Here is a 20,103-nt window from a genome sequence, read left to right as displayed (position 1 = left end):
TACTACTACACTACTTCTGAGACACTAACGATTGAAAAGAATATAGAGAGATTATTTATCTGCCGAAAACCATACAGCAGTCTGGGCTCTGAGTCTATTATTACATTGGTTATTCTGAATCGTCGCTTGATGAAGCCCTGTAATCAAGTTACGGATTAATAGGCCGTGAGAGTTATATGAGCCGCGACCTTGTATCGAATGATAGCTTTGTGAAAATTGAACCATTGCCATCTTATACAGGGTGTGTAGTAAATCGCGTTTCATATTTAAGTACATGGTTAATCATGAACACGCGTAACTTTATAAGATCTAAAACCAACAATATAGTCAATAATTTAAAATATTTTTTTTCTATTAGTACCGTGTGGTTATCGGCACGAATAGAAAAAAGAATAGGACCACTCCATCTCTATCCCATGGATATCAAAAAGATATAATATACTATGAACCTGTCACTCTTTGAATCTCAATTCAATCATTAATCCTAAGATCTTTTAAAGATTGTTGGCTCTGACTACCCCGCGAGGGTTATAGACGTGATTGTATGTATGTATGTATCTATGATAAAAGATAAAAATAATCAAAATGGTTCATAAACATTCGGATTGGTTTTCTCATGATGATATCCCTCGGCGTAAGGACATCGGTTAGTATTCAAACTAATGTACATCGAAAATAGTCACAATAGACCGAGGTGGGACTCGAACCTGTACCTTTACGAGCATCGTGCATTTTATCCGGGCACCTTACCAATACGACCACTGGCGCTCAGATGCAAGCAGATCAAAGGTATTCTTATATTTCATTACCGCAAGCACTGTACCGTAACACATACATACATATGTCAGATTACCCGACTGCACAACAATATATGTGTTGTGTTCACTTGACTGATGACAGATGCTGTCTTTATGAGCATTCCTACGGGAGCCCACTGTCATTGATTTATGGGGCTACATATCTTAGCAACATATTGGTTAGGCATAGTCTATAATAGGTGTTTACAGCCAAATACACCTTTAGTATTAGGTTATGGGCCGTTAAGTTGATCTAAGTTTTAGTACCGCCTTTGAGAGGAAATGTGTGTAGTAGTGCATACATACATACATATTATCACGTCTATATCCCGTGCGGGGTAGACAGAGCCAACTGTCTTGCAACACTGATAGGACACGTTCAGCTGTTTAGCTTTAATTATAATATTGAGATTCAGATAGTGACAGGTTGCTAGCACATCGCCTAAAAATAGAATTTTCAGTTTACAAGCATATCCCTTGGTCGCCTTTTACGACATCCATGGGAAAGAAACTGAGTTTTTCTACACTTTTTTTTCTACTGATGCCGGGAACTTCACGGCATAGTGGCCGTAGTAGTTATTATCTAGAGTATTTAGATTTATTTATATTTTATTTTTCACATTGGTCAAGATATGATAAGAGTCTAGAAAGAAAGGGACATAAGGTACCTTTTATCCCGGTAAAAACTGTAGCGGGAGCGATGATTCGACCGCCACCTGAGGGAAGATCTTCCGCCACGTGTTATGCCTGGGGAACCGCGGCTCTGACGATGTTGAGTCGGAGGTTGTATTTATGCTCCAATTCGTGAAATCATTGTAATCGCGATTTAGATTCTTCGCTGCTATTGGCTTAGCGCTTATTTCTTCGCTATGATTTATAAATGGTATGTGACGTAAGAGCTGTTGCCACAAAACTATAGCTCCCGTAGATTTTTTTGAGAATATGGGATACTTTGTAGATTGCACTAAATTCGCAGGGGCAAAGTTACGGGTGAAGCTAGTAAATTATAGAAAGAAAACGCATAAAAATTATGATAATACTCATAACAGAAGTAAATTTTTGGATGCTTAAAATAAACCACGTTAACCCTTTAACGTCAACGAAAAATGTTAACCCGTTGACGTCGACAAGAAAAATTGTCTATCATGTTCACTTTGTGATGAATAAAATAAGTTTTTGCCTTTGTGAGGTCACGAAAAATAACCCTTATCAATTATTATTTACGTCTCCAAGTCCCAAAGTAATATCACTTTTCTTGAAAACCGTATCCTTTGAAACAATATCCAGAAATGGTCAAGCGCGTTGGTCAGATTTTAATAGGATTCCGTAATTGCACTTAAATATAATTTATTTATATAATACTCGAAACCGCCGTGCTTGCATGAAGTGAGTTATGAATGTGAATAAGCGAAAGAAGTATGCAGAAATTGTGGCAAATGGAAAGTAGTCTTTGCCTACTCTGAAAGAGGCACAGTTTTGTGTATGTATTTACGTGTAATTTATACTAATAAAATCATAAGATGAGCTTATGATAAGAGATAAAAATATGGCCGGATTAAAAAGAACGAAATGCTTCGCTAAAATACTTAATTATTAGCTTAAGAAATTATTAATCTCCAAGTCTAACTAACAACATACATACATATAATCACGTCTATATCCCTTGCGGGGTAGACAGAGCCAACAGTCTTGTAAAGACTGATCAATTAGTCAATCAGTCTAACTAAAAAATCTCAACTAATATTATAAATGCGAAAGTTTGTTTGTTTGTAGTCTTTTCTCATTTTGAACTAATCTTCTTGAAATTTTGCGCATATATAATTAAGAGTCTGGGAAAGTAAATACTATCTTATATATAAAATTCTCATGTCACAATGTTCGTTCCCGTACTCCTTCGAAATGGCTTAACCGATTCTCATAAAATTATGTGAGCATGTTGAGTAGGTCTGAGAATCAACCAACATCTATTTTTCATACCGCTTAGTGATAAGGGTTGTCCACATTTAATATTTTTTTTAAATAGAAATTCCTTAAAAATTATGTATGGCAAAACAACGTTTCCCGGGACAGCGAGTAATTCTATATTTGTACCAAGTTTACCAAAATCGGTACAGATACCGGAATAGTGGTAAGAACTAAAAAACAAACAAACTTATGCACTTTTGCATTTATAATATAAGTACCCACAAAGACATACATATAGTCACGTCTATATCCCTTGCGGGGTAGACAGAGCCAACCGTCTTGAAAAGATTAAAAGGCCACGTTCAGCTGTTTGGCTTAATGATAGAATTGAGATTCAAATAACGACAGATGGCTAGCCCATCGGCTAAGAGAAGCATCCCAAGTTTATAAGCATATCCCTTAGTCGCCTTTTACGACATCCACGTGAAAGAGACGGACGGGAGACGGACAGACGATCCTATTCTTTTTTCTATTGGTGCCGGGAACCACACGGCAATAATATTGGTGTTGTTATTTCACTACAGCACTCTAAAAACATAAATACTCAAAGAAATCACATTTTCCGCGGCCGCGGCGGTGACCGTCCACGATTTCCCGAGGGATGCCGTTTAATTACGTTCCTTTACCCGGCTTTGTTTGGTTATTTTTCTTGCTACCACTCGACTTTGTTATTGGGATTTGGGAATAGTGAGTTATTAAATATAATATATACTTGTGCCGTGTGGTTCCAGCCACCAATGCAAAAAAGAATAGGACCACTCCATCTCTTTCCCGTGGATGTCGTAAGAGGCGACTAAGGGATGTGCTTACAAAGTTGGGATTCTTTTTTAGGCGATGGGGTAGCAACCTGTCGCTATTTTAATCTCAATTCTATCATTAAGCCAAATAGCTGAATGTGGCCATTCAGTCTTTTCAAGACTGTTGGCTCTGTCTACCCCGCATGAGATATGGACGTGACCATATGTATGTAAATATAACTTTGGTGCCGTGTGGTTCCCGGCAACTTAGAAAAGGACCACTCCATATCTTTTCAACGGATGTCGTAAAATGCGGCTAAGGGAAAGGCTAATAAACTTGGGATTCTTCTTATAGGAGATGGGCTAGCACGTCAATAGTAGAATCTTAATTTACCTAACAGCTTTTTTAAGACTGTTGACTCTGTTTTACCCGCAGGTGATATAGATAAACGCGGTTATATATATGCATGTAAGTAAGTCTGACGGCCTCTGTGACGCAGTGGTAGTACGCTTGTCTGAGACACCGGAAGACTGGGTTCTAATTCCGGTCAGGGCATGATGAGAAAAGAGCTTTTTCTGATTGGCCTGAGTCTTGGATGTTTATCTATATAAGTATTACTTATAAAATGTAGTACCGTTAAGTATAGTTTATAAAATATAGTATCTCGTAACACAAATCTCGAACTTACTTTGAGGCTAACTCAATCTGTTAAATTTGTCCCGTATAAAAAAAAATTACTTGTCATAGATAGCATACTCATAACAATTTAAATTGAAAAGCATTTTTTACAATATCAAATCTCATCGTAGCGCAACATCTGTTATGTAACAGCTCCAATATTTTAGGGAAATTGTGAATGTTGTGACTTTTCATACATTGCTTCGTGACTTTGACAATTTGTCTTTGTAACATTTACTATTTTTACAGAGAACAAAGAAAAGCATATATATGCATATATATGTATACGTCTATATCCTTCACGGGGTAGACAGAGCCAAGAATCTTGATAAGACCACGGTCGACTGTTTGGCTTAATGATGTAATTGAGATTCAAATAGTGACAGGTTGCTAGCCCACCGCCTTAAATATATATTTACTTAAAAATGTGTATCACGTGTACCGTGTACCACTCCATATCTTTACCATGGATGTCTTAAAAGGCGACTAAAGAATAGGCTGATAAACTTGGGTTTCTTTAAGGCGATGGGCTAGCAACCAGTTTTATTTGGATCTCAATACTATCCATTATACAGTTGAACGTGGCTTTTCAGTTTTTGCGAAAATGTTGACTCTATCTATCTTGTGAGGGATAAAGACGTGATTATATGAATGTATGAATTACGACTCTTTAGTAATTGGTCTAAGAACTGAATACACGGTAAACTGGAATAAATGGAAAGAGAAAGAAGGAACCCAGGACCCCAGGCCACGGAACCTAACCGCAGATAGGGTCCAACTGGGAATAAGAAAGAGACAAATATCACGTCTATATCCCTCACGGCGTAAACAGAGCTAACAGTGTTGGAAAGTTTCTTTTAATTTCCCCATAATTTTCGATCTAGCAAATTCTTATAGACTTAATAATGCGTAGGTATTTATTGAAAACTAGCTGTGCCCGCAACTTCGTCCGCGTGGAACAGGTATTTTGGGCATCATTAAAGCCCTCAAGGATGAATAATTTTCCCCGTTATTATCACATTTTCCATTATTTCTTTGCTCCTTACAGTTGCAGCGTGATGTTATATAGCCTACAGCCGTCCTCGATAAATGTCTATTCAACGCAAAAGAATTTTTTTAATTCGAACAAAAAAATTACGAAGTTCCATACAAACTTGCACCCCCTATTTCATCCCCATGGGATAGAATTTCAGGATTAAAAGTAGCCTATATTCTAATCCAGGTTACTAACTATATCTGTGCCGAATTTCGTTCAGATCCGTTCGGTAGATTTTGCGTGATGCGCGTACAAACATACAGACAGACAGACGGACAGACAGACAGACGGACAGACAGACATACAAAAATTCTAAAAAAAAATGGTTTTGGCTTCTATTGACCCTAAAAAGACCCCTTATAATTTTTTTATCTTAAATATCTTCAATGTACAAACAAAGTTTAGTTAGTTTTATTACATGTATGGATAGGTTTTGGCAACAATTTTAATTAAGTGCACAAACATATGAAATAATATTACCTACGGAGAATATATTATGCTGAATGATTCCCGAAATTCCCAAGGGAAGTTAACCTGGTAACTATTGGAATATAGCACTGCCGTGTGTATTCCTGGCAATAATCGGCTTGTTCGTTGACTTGTTTCCTTGCACTTAGTAAAGGGTTGCCACTATATAAATCCGGAATTCCCCACAACTAACTATTTCTCTACTAACCTTTTAATTATTTTTTTCATTTTGCTTGCAAAAATTAAGTGTCGAAAACTACACGGCAGTGGTAAAAACGAATGTTTTTCCTTAAAGCATAATTAAGACATGTATGTATTGAAGTTGTGTTTATATTCAATGTTGGATTAGGCATTTGTATTCCATCTCACCTGATGGTATGTGACGATGAAGACTAAGATGTTATATGACTATCCAAGAGATATATATTTATTTGATTTTGTTAGTTCGTGAATAATACTTGTTCCGGATAACAAATGAGACTAATTTTCGCCTACCCCTTTAAAAAAAGTGTCATTTTATGTAAGTTATTGCTGTAATTATTGTCCAATGGGATTTAAATATAAATAGATATATACGGGACATATTACACAGATCGAGTAAGCCTCGAAATAAGTTCTAACTTGTATTACGAGATACAATGCCCTGGCCGGGATTCGAACCTCCGGTGTCACAGACAAGCGTACTACCGCTGCGCCATAGAGGCCGTCAATGTTACAAAACTGTACAAGGCAACCCTATTGGAGATTATATTTGGAAATTCTATAGCAATATCTGAAGGTAGGGCTGTGAAGCATGTTCTCGAAGACTTGTAAATAATAATTTAATTAATTTATTTTCCTTAATTAAAAATTTTATTTTAGTCACGAATTCTAAAGATGTTTCGTGGTCTGCAATTTATGGCAACAAAAATTATTACGAATATGCTTCTATTAATGAAACCTTATTAGAACTCAAGAGTTTACGGTTAGAAGTCGAGAGTTTAAAAATCGATTCGACTTTCAAATTTATGATTAAAAGCTCGGTATTAATCATGAATGTGCGACTTCGTGCCACTTGGGGTTTCCCCGACGCCGCTCTTCACAGCACGGGAGCCGTATAAAATCGTGCGCACGCGCCCCGGGTCTTCAATTTGGATTACCAGCGTTCACCAAGTTAAGCTCGCTATCCTCTAGCGGCTACTTGCTGGATCTCGTATCTATAGCTAAACCCACGACTTCTCTTAACTTTTAAAACTAGTCCGAATGAAGCTTTTTTTTATCGATTTTAATTATCTCTCATTTCTCTTACTTGCGACGTTTTACTAAAACGCCACAAATGTAACCTATTTTCTAGTGTAGGTGGCGCTAAATTTGCGCGGACAGAGCTTCGGGCAAAAGCTAGTTCAATATACTGCACAGTATAAAGCAAGGTTGCTTCCCCTCGTCTGTCTCTATGTCTGTATGTATGCTGAGATTTTTAAAAGTACATAACGGATTTTGATACAGTTTTTTTAATACTTAGATAGAGTGATTCAAGAGAAAGGTATAATATGTATAAATTTGCAACCCGTGCGAAATCGGGCCTACTAGTTTAATATTAATTCAATTGCATGTATGATTTTAATTATCATTTTAATACATTAATTTAATAATTCGATTATTACACTGGAACACTTCTTTGTTGGTTACAATTTACACGAAAACAATAAATATAATTTCCCAAATAAATTCTGAGCTTCCAATATGTTTGTTAAGAGCTATTGTGAACTAAAACATTTAATGCAATCACGCGGTTTCCGAATGTTTAATTCAATTTCATTTTGAAACAGTTTCTACAAATTTTATTAATATTAATGATTGAATTTTGTTTAAATAACTAGTTATTAAAATAGTAATTTACTTTGACACATGTATATTTTCATTTTGATTTAAACTTGCTCTTACCCATGACTTCATTCGCCATGACAAAGACCTATGTAAGAGAACCTATCTAACATTGAAATGGCTACATTCGAGTTTCCTAAATGTGAAGATTTTACTCACGATGTTATGTTACCGAGTATTGGTTCACAAAAAACAAGGTAATGTATTTAACTCAGCGAATGAGTTATAACTGAACCTATACAATGCACGCACAGTTAGTATAACTTCTATTTTACTTATTTATTTATGTGCACAAAATTATAAAAAAGAGCATTTAATACTGTAATTGCATTGAATACAAAAGTGCTACTTATTTCAATAGAAATCTCTTTTTTCCTTAATCGTTCGACCGCCGGCATTTTGCAGGATTTTTTTTGTGAATAAGAAAATACATACATACATAAATTCAGGTTTTTATCCCTTACGGAGCAGATAGAACAGAACAGAAAGTCCCGCAAAGACTGCAACTTTAAGCACTATGGCTTGATAATGGAATTGAGATATCTAATCTATCGCCGTTTCGCTTTTTATTATGGCGTGAATCGAGACAGGGTTAGTTTTTTGCTGTATAAAAACGGCGGCGTGCTTCGGGGGCAGCTTATCCCTCCTTTGGTCAAATGGAAATGAACCCAGTATGAAGTTATTGCCGTCATGTTTTCTTAGGTCACCCTTTAACTATGTTTGAACAAGGGAAACTTTCATTTTGGAATAATATTGGACCTTATCTTCAGTTTTATTTGTTTTGGGACACGTTGGCATGCGTTATAAGGTTTTTGTGTGTTTTGCAAAAAAATATGAAAGTGCTTATGCGCAAAAGTGAAAATACTTTTTCCCCTTTATTTAGCTTCCTATAAAGTTGTATCTACATATGTGTTATTTATCCAAAGTAGTTGATCAGAGAATCGTAGGCAACTGATAAACGGTCTTATAATAAGTCAGGTATTTAACTGGATAACTGGATGTGTAACCATGATTAACCCAATACGTGTCAGGTTCCTGGGCAAAGGCTGCGAAGGAGTCCCACACTCTCCAGGGCGAAGACCCAGAGGGACGTCCGTAAAACGATTTTCTCTTCGATACAAAAAAAAAGTTTAGTTGAGAGTCATTTCGTGTAAAAACCTAACTCACACAATCCAGGATCCATACACCGGGCTCCTTAGTGTGGTGAAGATGCAACCGGGACTTAAGCCAGGAGGAAGAGAAGAAAAAAATAAATATTTATATTGCGTGACTGCCTGAGTAACTAATTAAATAAAATAATTAATAAATAAATAAATATATCCGACGCATTGCACAGATTGAGTTAGCCTCGAAGTAAGTTCGAGACTTGTGTTACGAAATACTAACTCAACGATACTATATTTTATAATAAATACTTATATAGATAAACCTATCCAAGACCCAGGTCAATCAGAAAAAGTTCTTTTCTCATCATGCCCTGGCCGGATTCGAACCCGGGACCTCCGGAGTCACAGACAAGCGTAGGTACTACTGCTGCGCCACAGAGGCCGTTAATTGAAAGACAATGTAAAGCTGAAACTACTTGGTGTACAAAGCTTAAGTTTTCTACTTATATTCCTGGTAACTTTCGGATTAAAAAAAAAATCGAATTAATGGCATTTTTTGTTTTGTGCAGGAAAAGGCGCGGGCCTAAACTAGTCAGATGATTATTTAAGCTAACAAAGGTCAGTCAAACAAAGAAGTCAGTCGGATTACTATATGAACGAGCAAAATCTTCAAAGACCAACTAGTCAACCTCTCAAATCTGAGCTCAAAAGAAAATTCTAGGAAAATCACTGAATACAAACTTGTTGCCTTCATAATATTTTCCATGAATCCAATACTAATAAAGATATTTAATTTTATAAAATCCTTTCCAATAATATAAAGAGTCATTTACTTTCCAATAATCTAATGTTAAGGCGTTACCCAACTAGGAATTGGAAGGGAAGAGAATTTTAAGTAATATTCATCTCGTATGTTTTTTTATAAATTTAACATTATTTTCTGCAACATTGTATTTTATCTGTAGCTATATTTGTTGATACGGTTTGTTTGACCGTTTTGTTTGTTTGTTGTGCCGTGTGGTTCCCGGCACCAATACAAAAAAGAATAGGACCATTCCATCTCTTTCCCATGGATGTCGTAAAATGCGACTAAGGGATAGGCTTACTTAACTTGGGATTCTTTTTTTAGGCGATGGGCAAGCAACCTGTCACTATTTGAATCTCAATTCTATCATTAAGACAAATAGCTAAACGTAACCATTCAGTCTTTTCAAGACTGTTGGCTCTGTCTACCCCGCAAGGGATATAGACGTGACCATGTATGTATGTATGTTTGTTTGACGTTGATCGAAATCGGTTCAGTATTTAAAATTTAATTAAAACCCTATGTCAAGGTTTGCAAAAGTTAATTGTTTATAAACGCTTAACAAATGTACTTTAATTCTCAAAAATCAAACAAAACCAATAAAGCTTATATCAATTCACAATAAATTAGATGAATCCCGTAATAATATTAAATTCCCTTACGTATCGTTTGAAACGATTAAGTAATCTGATATCAGATTTATGTGAACGACGTAAGATTTAATAAGAAATGAATCCTTCAATATTACGTTGTCTTTCCTCCTTTGTAAATAATAGGGATGTACCATTATCGTGTTGCTGGAATTTATGTTAACAAAAAAACTCGATCTCATTTTTGTGTACATTTTTTTTTAAATGGGTATTTAAGTGAACATTGTTCAACTTTTGAAGTCTTTAAGTATTGAGGGGCCACTTTTTATTTTTTTAATGAGTATTGTCTTCCACATGATTTTGGTTCCGGTCAGGATGTAGATATATAAAGTCACGTCTATATCCCATGCAGGGTAGACAGAGCCAACAGTCCTGAAAAGACTGATAGGCCACGTTCAGCTGTATGGCTTCATGATGGAATTGAGATTCAAATATTGACAGGTTGATAGCACATCGCCTACAAGAGGGATTCCAAGTTATAGCCTATCCCTTAGCCGCCTTTTACGACATCCGTGGGAAAGAGAAGGAGTGGTCCTAGATCCCGAGTTTATAAGCCTATCCTATAGGATGTAATAGTGGCCAGGAGAAAGAAGATTTTTTTCTAAATATTTATTTTGGATACTAATTTCGATTAAATCCGTTTCCAAAACAACGTTCCACCCATCCCTAGTAAATGCGCAGTTAATTCTTCATTGTGAGATCATTAATTTGGAGGGTCTTAGCAACATTTACACCGGTTTGTGAAAGGCTATTAAGTGACTCACTCAATCAACTATAGAAATTAATTGCGCCATGTCAAAATAGAATGTTCGGAACTTGAGTGCTATTTTTCCCAGTTTTGTAATTAATAACGTTATCTCTTAATATTGTTATGTAACGTTATTTAACAAGAAATGTTTTATTGTCCTACTAATATTATAAATGCGAAAGATTGTAAATATGTCAGGATGTCAGTATGGATGTTTGTTACTCTTTCACGCAAAAACCACTGAACCGATTACTATGAAATTTGGTATGTAGGTAGCTGAAGACCCAGAGTAATATATATAGGCTTTATATCTCGGAGTCCCCGCGGGAATGATTCTACGCGGACAAAGTCACGGGCGGCCTCTAGTTAAAGTTAATGTTTCCATGCCTTGCCCGGGGTATGCCTTTGTCCATGGATCCTAGATTGGGTGAGTCAGGTTTTCACACGAAGCGACTCCAATCTGACCTCCGCAACCTTTGCAGGTAAACCTAACCTGTATTGGATCCATGGTTACACATCCAGTTGTCTGAATGTGCAGGTTTTCACGATGTTTTCGCTCACCGTAAGAGTATTTATTTTTTACTGGCTTTTGCCTGCGGATTTAAATTAATACATAATATAATCACGTCTTTATCCCTTATGGAGTAGACAGAGCCAACAGTCTCGGGCGTATGGCATAAAAACGGAATTGAGATTCGAATAGGTTGCTTATTGCTTATTGCCTAAAAGAAGAATCTCAAGTATTAGCTTTTCCCTCAGTCGCCTTTTATGGCATCCATGATTAAGCTATAGAGTGGTCCTATTCTTAAGAGCATAGACCCACTTTGTCATAAGACTTTTCCAGTATATGTACACGTATGAACGTGTGTATGGAAATAAAGTTGTAGAATTTCCGTGCCGTGTGTAAGCCAACATTGCAGTGGTCAGTTAATGGATGTGGAACGTTCGTCTGAGTGATGACACGGCGCCTCGCGGCGTTACGTTACATCGCCATTTTATATTTACTCCATTTATATATAAATATATATAACTATATATATAACTTCTCAAAACTTATCTAAAGTTATAGGCCATGTTCAGCTGTTTGGCTTGATGATAGAATTGAGATTCAAATTGTGACAGGTTGCTAGCCCATCGCCTATAAAAAGAATTCCAAGTTTATAAGCCTATCCCTTAATCGCCTTTTACGGAATCCGTGGGATAGAGAAGGGGTGGTCCTATTCTTTTTTCCTTATTGGTGCCGGGAACCACACGGCATTATAATTCAAAATTGTGATAGTTGTACCGTGTGTAAGCTATATATATATATATATATTTCTCAAACAAACTTCTCGAAAGTTATCCAAAATTTAAAAAGAGCTCACTGACTGACAGATTTATTTAAAACTTTATTGAACAAAAACTTGAAATTAACGACAAATTTCGCTTCATGCGAGCAGTGCCGCTGGCCGTACCCTAGTTAATTATAGATTTTCAATGAGAAATAATACGAAATTGTGATATTTGGTGCCGTGTGGTTCCCGGCACCAACACAAAAAAGAATAGGACCACACCATCTCTTTCCCATGGATGTCGTAAAAGGCGACTGAGGGGTAGGCTTATAATCTTGGGATTCTACTTTTAGGCGACGGGCTAGCAACCTGTCACTGAATCTCAATTCTATCTTAAAGCCAAATAACTGAACGTGGCCTATCAGTCTTTTTAAGACTGTTGGCTCTGTCTACCTCGCAAGGGATATAGATGTTATTATATGTATGTATTTGAAGGCAACAGCGCAGCGGTCACGTAATGGATGTGGAACTCTCGCCTGAGTGATGACACGGCACCTCGCGGCGCTAAATGCATCGCTGTTTACTGCATTCATTTTAACATTGCCATGTAACATCTAGATCATATATCAATGTATGATTTGACTAGCTGTGCCCGCGACTTCGTCATCATCACATCATTAAAACCCTCAAGGATGAATAATTTTCCATTATTTTCTCGCTCCTTATAGTTGCAGCGTGATGTTATAGCCTAAAGCATTCCTGGATAAATGGTCTATTCAACACAAAAATATTTTTTCAATTCGAACTAGTAGTTCCTGAGATTAGCGCGTTCAAACAAACAAACTCTTCAGCTTTATAATATTAGTATAGATAGGAAAAGTCTTATTTTAAAGTGCGATGTAGGTCTATGTTCTTAAGAATAGGACGACTCTATAGCTAAATAATGAATGTCGTAAAAGGCGACTGAGGGAAAAGCTAAAACTTGATATTCTTCTTTAAAGCAATAAGCAACCTATTCTAATCTCAATTCCGTCTATAAGCCATACAGCCGAAACTGTTGGCTCTGTCTACCCCGTTAGGGATAAAGACGTGATTATATTATGTCAGGCAATAGCCAGTAAAAAAATAAATTGCACTTATATAGAAGAAGTCTATAAATAAATGTACAAAATGGCCAACTTTGCAACGATACGGCGGCGCCGCGGCTTGCTGTGTCATCACTCAGCCAGATGTGCAACATCCATTACGCGGCAACCATTGCTGCTTTTGATGATATACTGAGAACGAGCATCGATGGTTTCTTTTTATACATACATACATATGGTCACGTCTATAACCCTTGCGAAGTAGACAGAGCTGAAAGACTGAATGGCCGCGTTCAGTTCATTTGACTTAATGATAGAATTGAGATTCGAATAGTGACAGGTTGCTAGCCCATCGCCTAAAAAAGAATCCAAAGTTTCTAAGCCTATCCCTTAGTCGCTTTTACGACATCCATGGGAAAGAGTTAGAGTGGTCCTATTCTTTTTTGTATTGGTGTCGGGAACCACACGGTACTTCACTTTTTTCTTTTTATATATACTTATGACTTTTATAATTAGCTTCGACCGCGGGAATTTTGCGCTATTTACAAAAAGCGACGAATGTAACGCAACCTATACATACACATACATACATATGGTCACGTCTATATCCCTTGCGGGGAAGACAGAGCCAGCAGTCTTGAAAAGACTGAATGGCCGCATTCAGCTATTTGGCTTAATGATGGATGAAGTCGCGGGCATAGCTAGTTTATAATATTAGTAAAGATAAATAGCTACAAATCCCACAGAAATCTGCTATTCATAGTACTTTTCCCGCCTATGGCTTGAGCTCTTGACAACAACCTTTTATGTTATCGCAAACAAATGAAAATGGAATAATGACAAATTATCTTGGAAAATACACGTGCTTGTTAGCGGATTTGCGCTATAAATCCCAACTCATATTGTGAATGCGAAAGTGAGTTTATATATTTGTTTGTACCTTTTAAGAGTATTTGGATGAAGCGAAGGAAGTATGCAGAGATCGCGGCAAGTGGAAAGATATAGTCTCCGCCTACCCCTCCGGGAAAGTGGCGTGATTTTATGTATGTATGTATTTGTTACCTTTTCACGGGTATTGAATTAATTTTCGTGAAATAACACGTTTGTTAATTAAAAAAGACAGATACACATACATATAATCACGTCTATATCCCTTGCGGGGTAGACAAAGCCAACAGCCTTGAAAGGACTAATAGGCGACGTTCAGCTGTTTGGCTGAAAGTTAGAATTGAGATTTAAATAGTGACAGGTTTCTAGCCTAAAAGAATAATCCCAAGTTTACAAGAATATCCCCCAGTCGCCTTTTACGACATCCATAAGAACGAGACGGAGTGGTTCTAATCTTTTTAATTTAATGGTGTCAAGAACCACACGGCACTTGAGATAAACTGTAATTTTTCGATGGTTTGTTTTTGAGAAAAGAGATGAATGGAAGACGCTCCACAAAACTCTAAAAAGTTATCTCTTAAATTTAAGAAAAAGCGCCAATCTAGTTTTATATAGGTTGTTTTTTTTTTTCTTGTTTAACTAAAATGTAAATGCAAAATCGTCACTGGCCGTTGGAAGCACAATTAATCTCGGCATCACACACGGCGAATTCATTGCAGTAAAAACATCGAGTTAGCGCCATTTTCAAACAAATGGCTGCAGTTTTTGTGCGGGCATTCGAGTGGTCTACACTGTGATGTCGGTATCTAGGTTCTGACATAACATATATATGGTATTAAGTCTGAAAATGAATGCATGCATTTTATTTATAATAAAATCGTATATACAATCAGTGTTTGAATGGACGTACACTTTTAGTATCGCTCATGCAAAATCAAGTCTTACAGGTCTTCAAATTACAAAATACTAGTTTTCGCTCACTTAGAAAGTTTTCGTAAAATATCACCAGTAACGAAAATTTAGTTATTCTAATATTACGCGGACAAATTGCATGCACCCTATAGTGCATGATTAAATGTTAATAATATAATTTTATTATTAGTTACTTACTAGCTTCTCCCGCGCGGAAACAGCCAGCGCCATCTGCAAAACGCTGCAAAAGCGTCACCTACAAAAAGCAATGAATTTCGAACTACCCACAAAAAGCTACGAATTAGATTCAGGACCAATGATAATGATGACTGCAAAGTCCTATTTGCATCAACTCAATTAATGAAAACTAAGTAATACATTCTGTAACTGAAACATTTGTACAATTTTCCGAGAATAAACTAAGTTGCAAGTGGCGTGACTAATCATTACTCGGCTTGAAAATTCATTACAACAAAAACATCACAGTCTGGCACGCAGCGGAGACATATTGCTTTTCGTTTGTTTGTTCCTCTATCCATACATACATACATATAATCACGTCTATATCCCTTGCGGGGTAGACAGAGCCAAAAATCTTAAAAAGACCGAAAGGCCACGATTAGCTGTTTGGCTGAATAAGAGAATTGAGATTATAAACTACGTTAAAAATTACTATTTGAATCTCATTCCTATCAAAAAAGCTGAACGTGGCCTTTCGGTCATTCAACAAGACGTGAAGATATGTATATATGTAGTATTTTAACACCCATATCCGTTATTTCAACTAATACGCAAATGATGAATTTATGATTGCATGCAGTAAAATGATTAGTGGTTAGTTATTGAATGACAAATGGAACTAATTTGGGGTGAAATAATTAGTATTGTTTTGGAAAGCTGTTTGTTTTAGTATTTGGGAACGTTTCATTAATATTCGGTGTATGTGTATGTGTCATTTTCAATAATCCATTCTTTATATTCAAACTAATTTTATTCTTTCTCCTGGCTTAAGTCCCGGTTGCATCCTCATCACTCTGGAGAGGAGCCCGTGGTATGCCATTGAAGATGGATTGGGCAAGTCAAGTTTTTAGATGAAGCGACTCCCATCTGACCGCCGCAACATGATGATTACACATCCAGTTGCCTGAATGTGCAGGTTTCCTCACGATTCCCTCGCCGAAAGAGCATCGGTTGGTATTCAATCTAATGTACATAACTGGAGGAAATCCCAATAACTCAGTCCGCAATTGTGCATAATGATATTCTTCTTAATCCAACGACTGTTTTGTATTTTGTTATATTCTTTTCTATGTGCAATAGAGAGTTTAGATGAACGGAGGATGATTCACTGAACTCTACCCCCAACAGTTATCTCGTAAATTTAAAAAAAACGATTTGAAAAAAACGAAACGACGCCGATCTAATTCTATAAAGGTGTGTCTTGTCGAAATTAAAGGTATAAGTTCTCAAAGTGAAATTTCTTAAAATAATTATTTTCGAAATTGAGAATCGAATTCATGACTTACGAAATTCGTAAAGGCAGTCTCGTAAAACTTAACTCTGCAGCCCTCACGGCGTATGCCGCCGATGAATGGCGGCGTCAACCAATCTATCCTTTGACCGGCATTAGATTAATGCTAGCCTGTAATTTTGAGGACAATGTGCGTTCTGACTGGGACAGGTTAACTTGACGGTGGGAAGATTTGGGATCATTTTGGGTTTATTGAAACCTTCGAAAGATAAATAGGGCCAATTTTACGAAATAGTGATTGAAACCTATGAGAGAATTAATAGCAAAGTAGCGTTTCTGAATTGGGACGTGGATAATTATTAGGAAGGTGTATTGGTCCTAAAATGTAATCGAAGTAATGCATCCCCAACGATTTATTGGTCAAGATTAATTGGATTATGTATTGCAAGAACTGACCTTTAAAGTTTAACTAAGAATGTTACCATACCTACCTTAACAGCCTATAAAAGTCAACTGCTGGACTAAGACCTCCCCAGAAATAGGAGGGTGTTACTAATAGTCACCACGCTGGGCAGGCGGGTTAATGACCGCAGTATCTATTGATTCTGGCCTATGCTGTCCACCTCTCAAGATATAGGGTGGTGCTATTCTACTCTGCCAGCACCACACGGCCCAAATGAGAATGTTAGCAGGACCAAAATAAATTAACCGAATTTATTTTGGTCCTCGAAATGAGCACAACAGGGATAAGAATAAAAAATATCTTGTCACAATACAGAAAAAAATTCGGTTCTTTTTTCGTATTTCGTAAACTGTCAGATAGAATTATGTTTAAAAAAAATAAAAGTCAAAAAGAAATTCCTTTCAAAGCTCGTATAATTCACTTACATTCTATTTATAGGACTTTCTGCATCTACTCTCAAGAATAAGGGCAAGTGACGTAACAAATACGTTACCTTTCAGTAGGATGACCATAAATAAGTATTCGTAGAAAAATTAAAACGAAACCAGCCATCTAAGTTTTGCTCTCGTGTAAAAATAGACTTAGTTTGGCGTATTTTCTCTTTAATTTACTTTAAAAAATACAGACAATTGTTACCATGTACCATTTAACAGATAAGTGTAAATTGTAAAAAAAAAATTAGTGCATCTCAACATTAATTTTTGCTTATTGTTTTTTTTTATATCAAAATGTCTAGTTTTTAGTACTTTCAGGAAAAAAATCATGGTTATTTAGATTGCTTTTTCTCTAAGCTTGTTTTCAAAATTTATTTTACTCTGTTCAATTCAATCTTTAAGCCGACAGCTGAATTCTCTCTTTATGGGTCTCTTGTGAGACCCTGTCTACCCCGTTGGAGATAATGACGTGATTCTATGTATGTATTGAACTCTGCATTGCTACTAAAATGCGGAACACTCCTGCGTCCACTTACTCAAAATACTGGGTTAATCGTAGTTTACTACGTAACGCGAACAATATCCACACAACTCAAATTCTTATCCCGCCTAACATTAATTTAGTGATTGGCGGAGTGCCAGCGTATGAGTGGCATCATAAAATCCGAATTACGCTCCGTCCGCATCATAAAATCATGGTCGCCCTACTCATAAATTATGTAAGACGAACATATAGGGAAGAAAATTAACTCTTTGTTTCACGCATACAAAAACAAAAGTGTGGTTATTAAATATACAGACGGGTACTGTCACAAAGAAAATTTATTATTCTCATTAGTGTTGTGTACGCAGGCTTAATTAATTTTTAACGTAATTATACAAAATTAGCGAGTTTATTTACAGATATCGCGTTTCGGTTGCTTTTATGTTTGGGCGAGCCTGTCTCCGATGTTTAAAAAATAATACTTATGTGTTTTATTCACTTGTTTATAATAGAATTTTGATAATCAACTGTTTTCAGTAATTAGTCCTACTTTAGCGAATGACTTTATCATTTATATTTTGACAAATTTTTCTAAATTTATTTTGTTTTTTGTAAGTTGATTTGGATATGTGTATTAGAATTTTCTATCAACAATAATTATTAAATAATACTTTTAATCCGACACTGCAATTTTTTGATAATAATAGTACAAGGAAATATTAATGGAAATACAGGAAGATGAATACCAACAAATAAAATAAAAATACAGAGAAAAGATGAACATGAATGGAGGACGCTCCGCCAATACCTACTATAATAGAAAATTTCGCGTTGCACCATTTTTATATGAAATCGGGATTTCTACCGTTTTTTCGATGTCATCCTGTGACCACGGTCGGTGAAACCCGGAAGGCACGTCAGATTATTCTCGTTTATTCCCGTTTATATGCATTAATAATTAGTAATTAATCACTAAAGATATTTAATTAATGGTACCTAATTGCTAAATACAGAGGGCAACATTTAATAATTTATCACTAAAAATATTTAATTCATGGTACCTAATTGCTAAATACAGAGGGCAACATTTTTTCTATTGACAATTTTAAAAATAGAATAACGTCTATCTATAGGAGTACAGAGTTTATCTCAACAAATCGATTACCAATCAGACTAAGTTGATTTCTTCTCTCGCCAATCAGATTTGAACACGAGCCGGTAATCCCCGAGTGGTGGGGACACCAACACGGTATTGCCATTTTCAACTTCGATAATCTCTCGAAGTTGAACTTTGATATTGCAGACTGGTACAGTCAACAGCACTTAAATCAATACAAGTGTTGGATAATGTATGTGTCGTTTGGTACTTTACAAATCAGTATATTATAACGCAATGTAATATACTAATATGTCGTGAGTCGTGACGTCTTATATACCGGGCAAATATGGCATTATAACATAACATAAACATATATTATAATCACGTCTATATCCCTTGCGGAGTAGACAGTACTAAAAGTCTACAAAAGACTGACTGTTTAGCTATTTGGCTTAATGATAGAACTGAGATTCAGATAGTGACAGGTTGCTAGTCCATCGCCTTAAAGTAGAATCCCAAGTTTTAAAGCCTAACCCTTATCACCTTTTACGACATCCATGGGAAACAGATGGAGTGTTCCTTAGTTTTTTTTTTAATTATTGCCGGGAACAACACAACACATTGTCCAAAATCTGTAGCAAATAAATTATATAGGTACCCACCTATATTTCATCGCCTATGATTAGAAGTTTAAGAAAAACAGCTCGGTTTCTATCTGTAACTAATTAGTCCGGGAGGCGGGGACGGGGGAGCATCAGACAAACAAGAAAGTGAAATAACACAATGCCCTCTAGCAAATTCTACAAACTCAGATTTTAAGGCAGTCAATGAATGTTATATGCGGTACGGAAAACCTTCCTTCACTATCTATAACCCTGAAAATATAACTTTGAAGAATTAGCTCCGACGCTGATATTTAAGAACCTTTTGTATACAACATAAAGGGGCCGATTTGTCCAAAAAACAGCGAGTCAGCATCATTATTTTCATAGCGCACGAATGCTGGCTCCAATTTCAACAGTGAATATACTCGCGTCATTTTGCCGTGAAAAATATTAGCTTTTTTGAAAGACGACTAAAGTACGTTTTTTTAAAGGACCTACTTAAATAAAGGTATTAATCATGGTCACAACATCTTTTAA

Source organism: Amyelois transitella, chromosome 9 (genome assembly GCF_032362555.1).
Source record: "Amyelois transitella isolate CPQ chromosome 9, ilAmyTran1.1, whole genome shotgun sequence".
NCBI lineage: Eukaryota > Metazoa > Arthropoda > Insecta > Lepidoptera > Pyralidae > Amyelois > Amyelois transitella.
Note: the sequence above shows the minus strand (reverse complement) of the source record.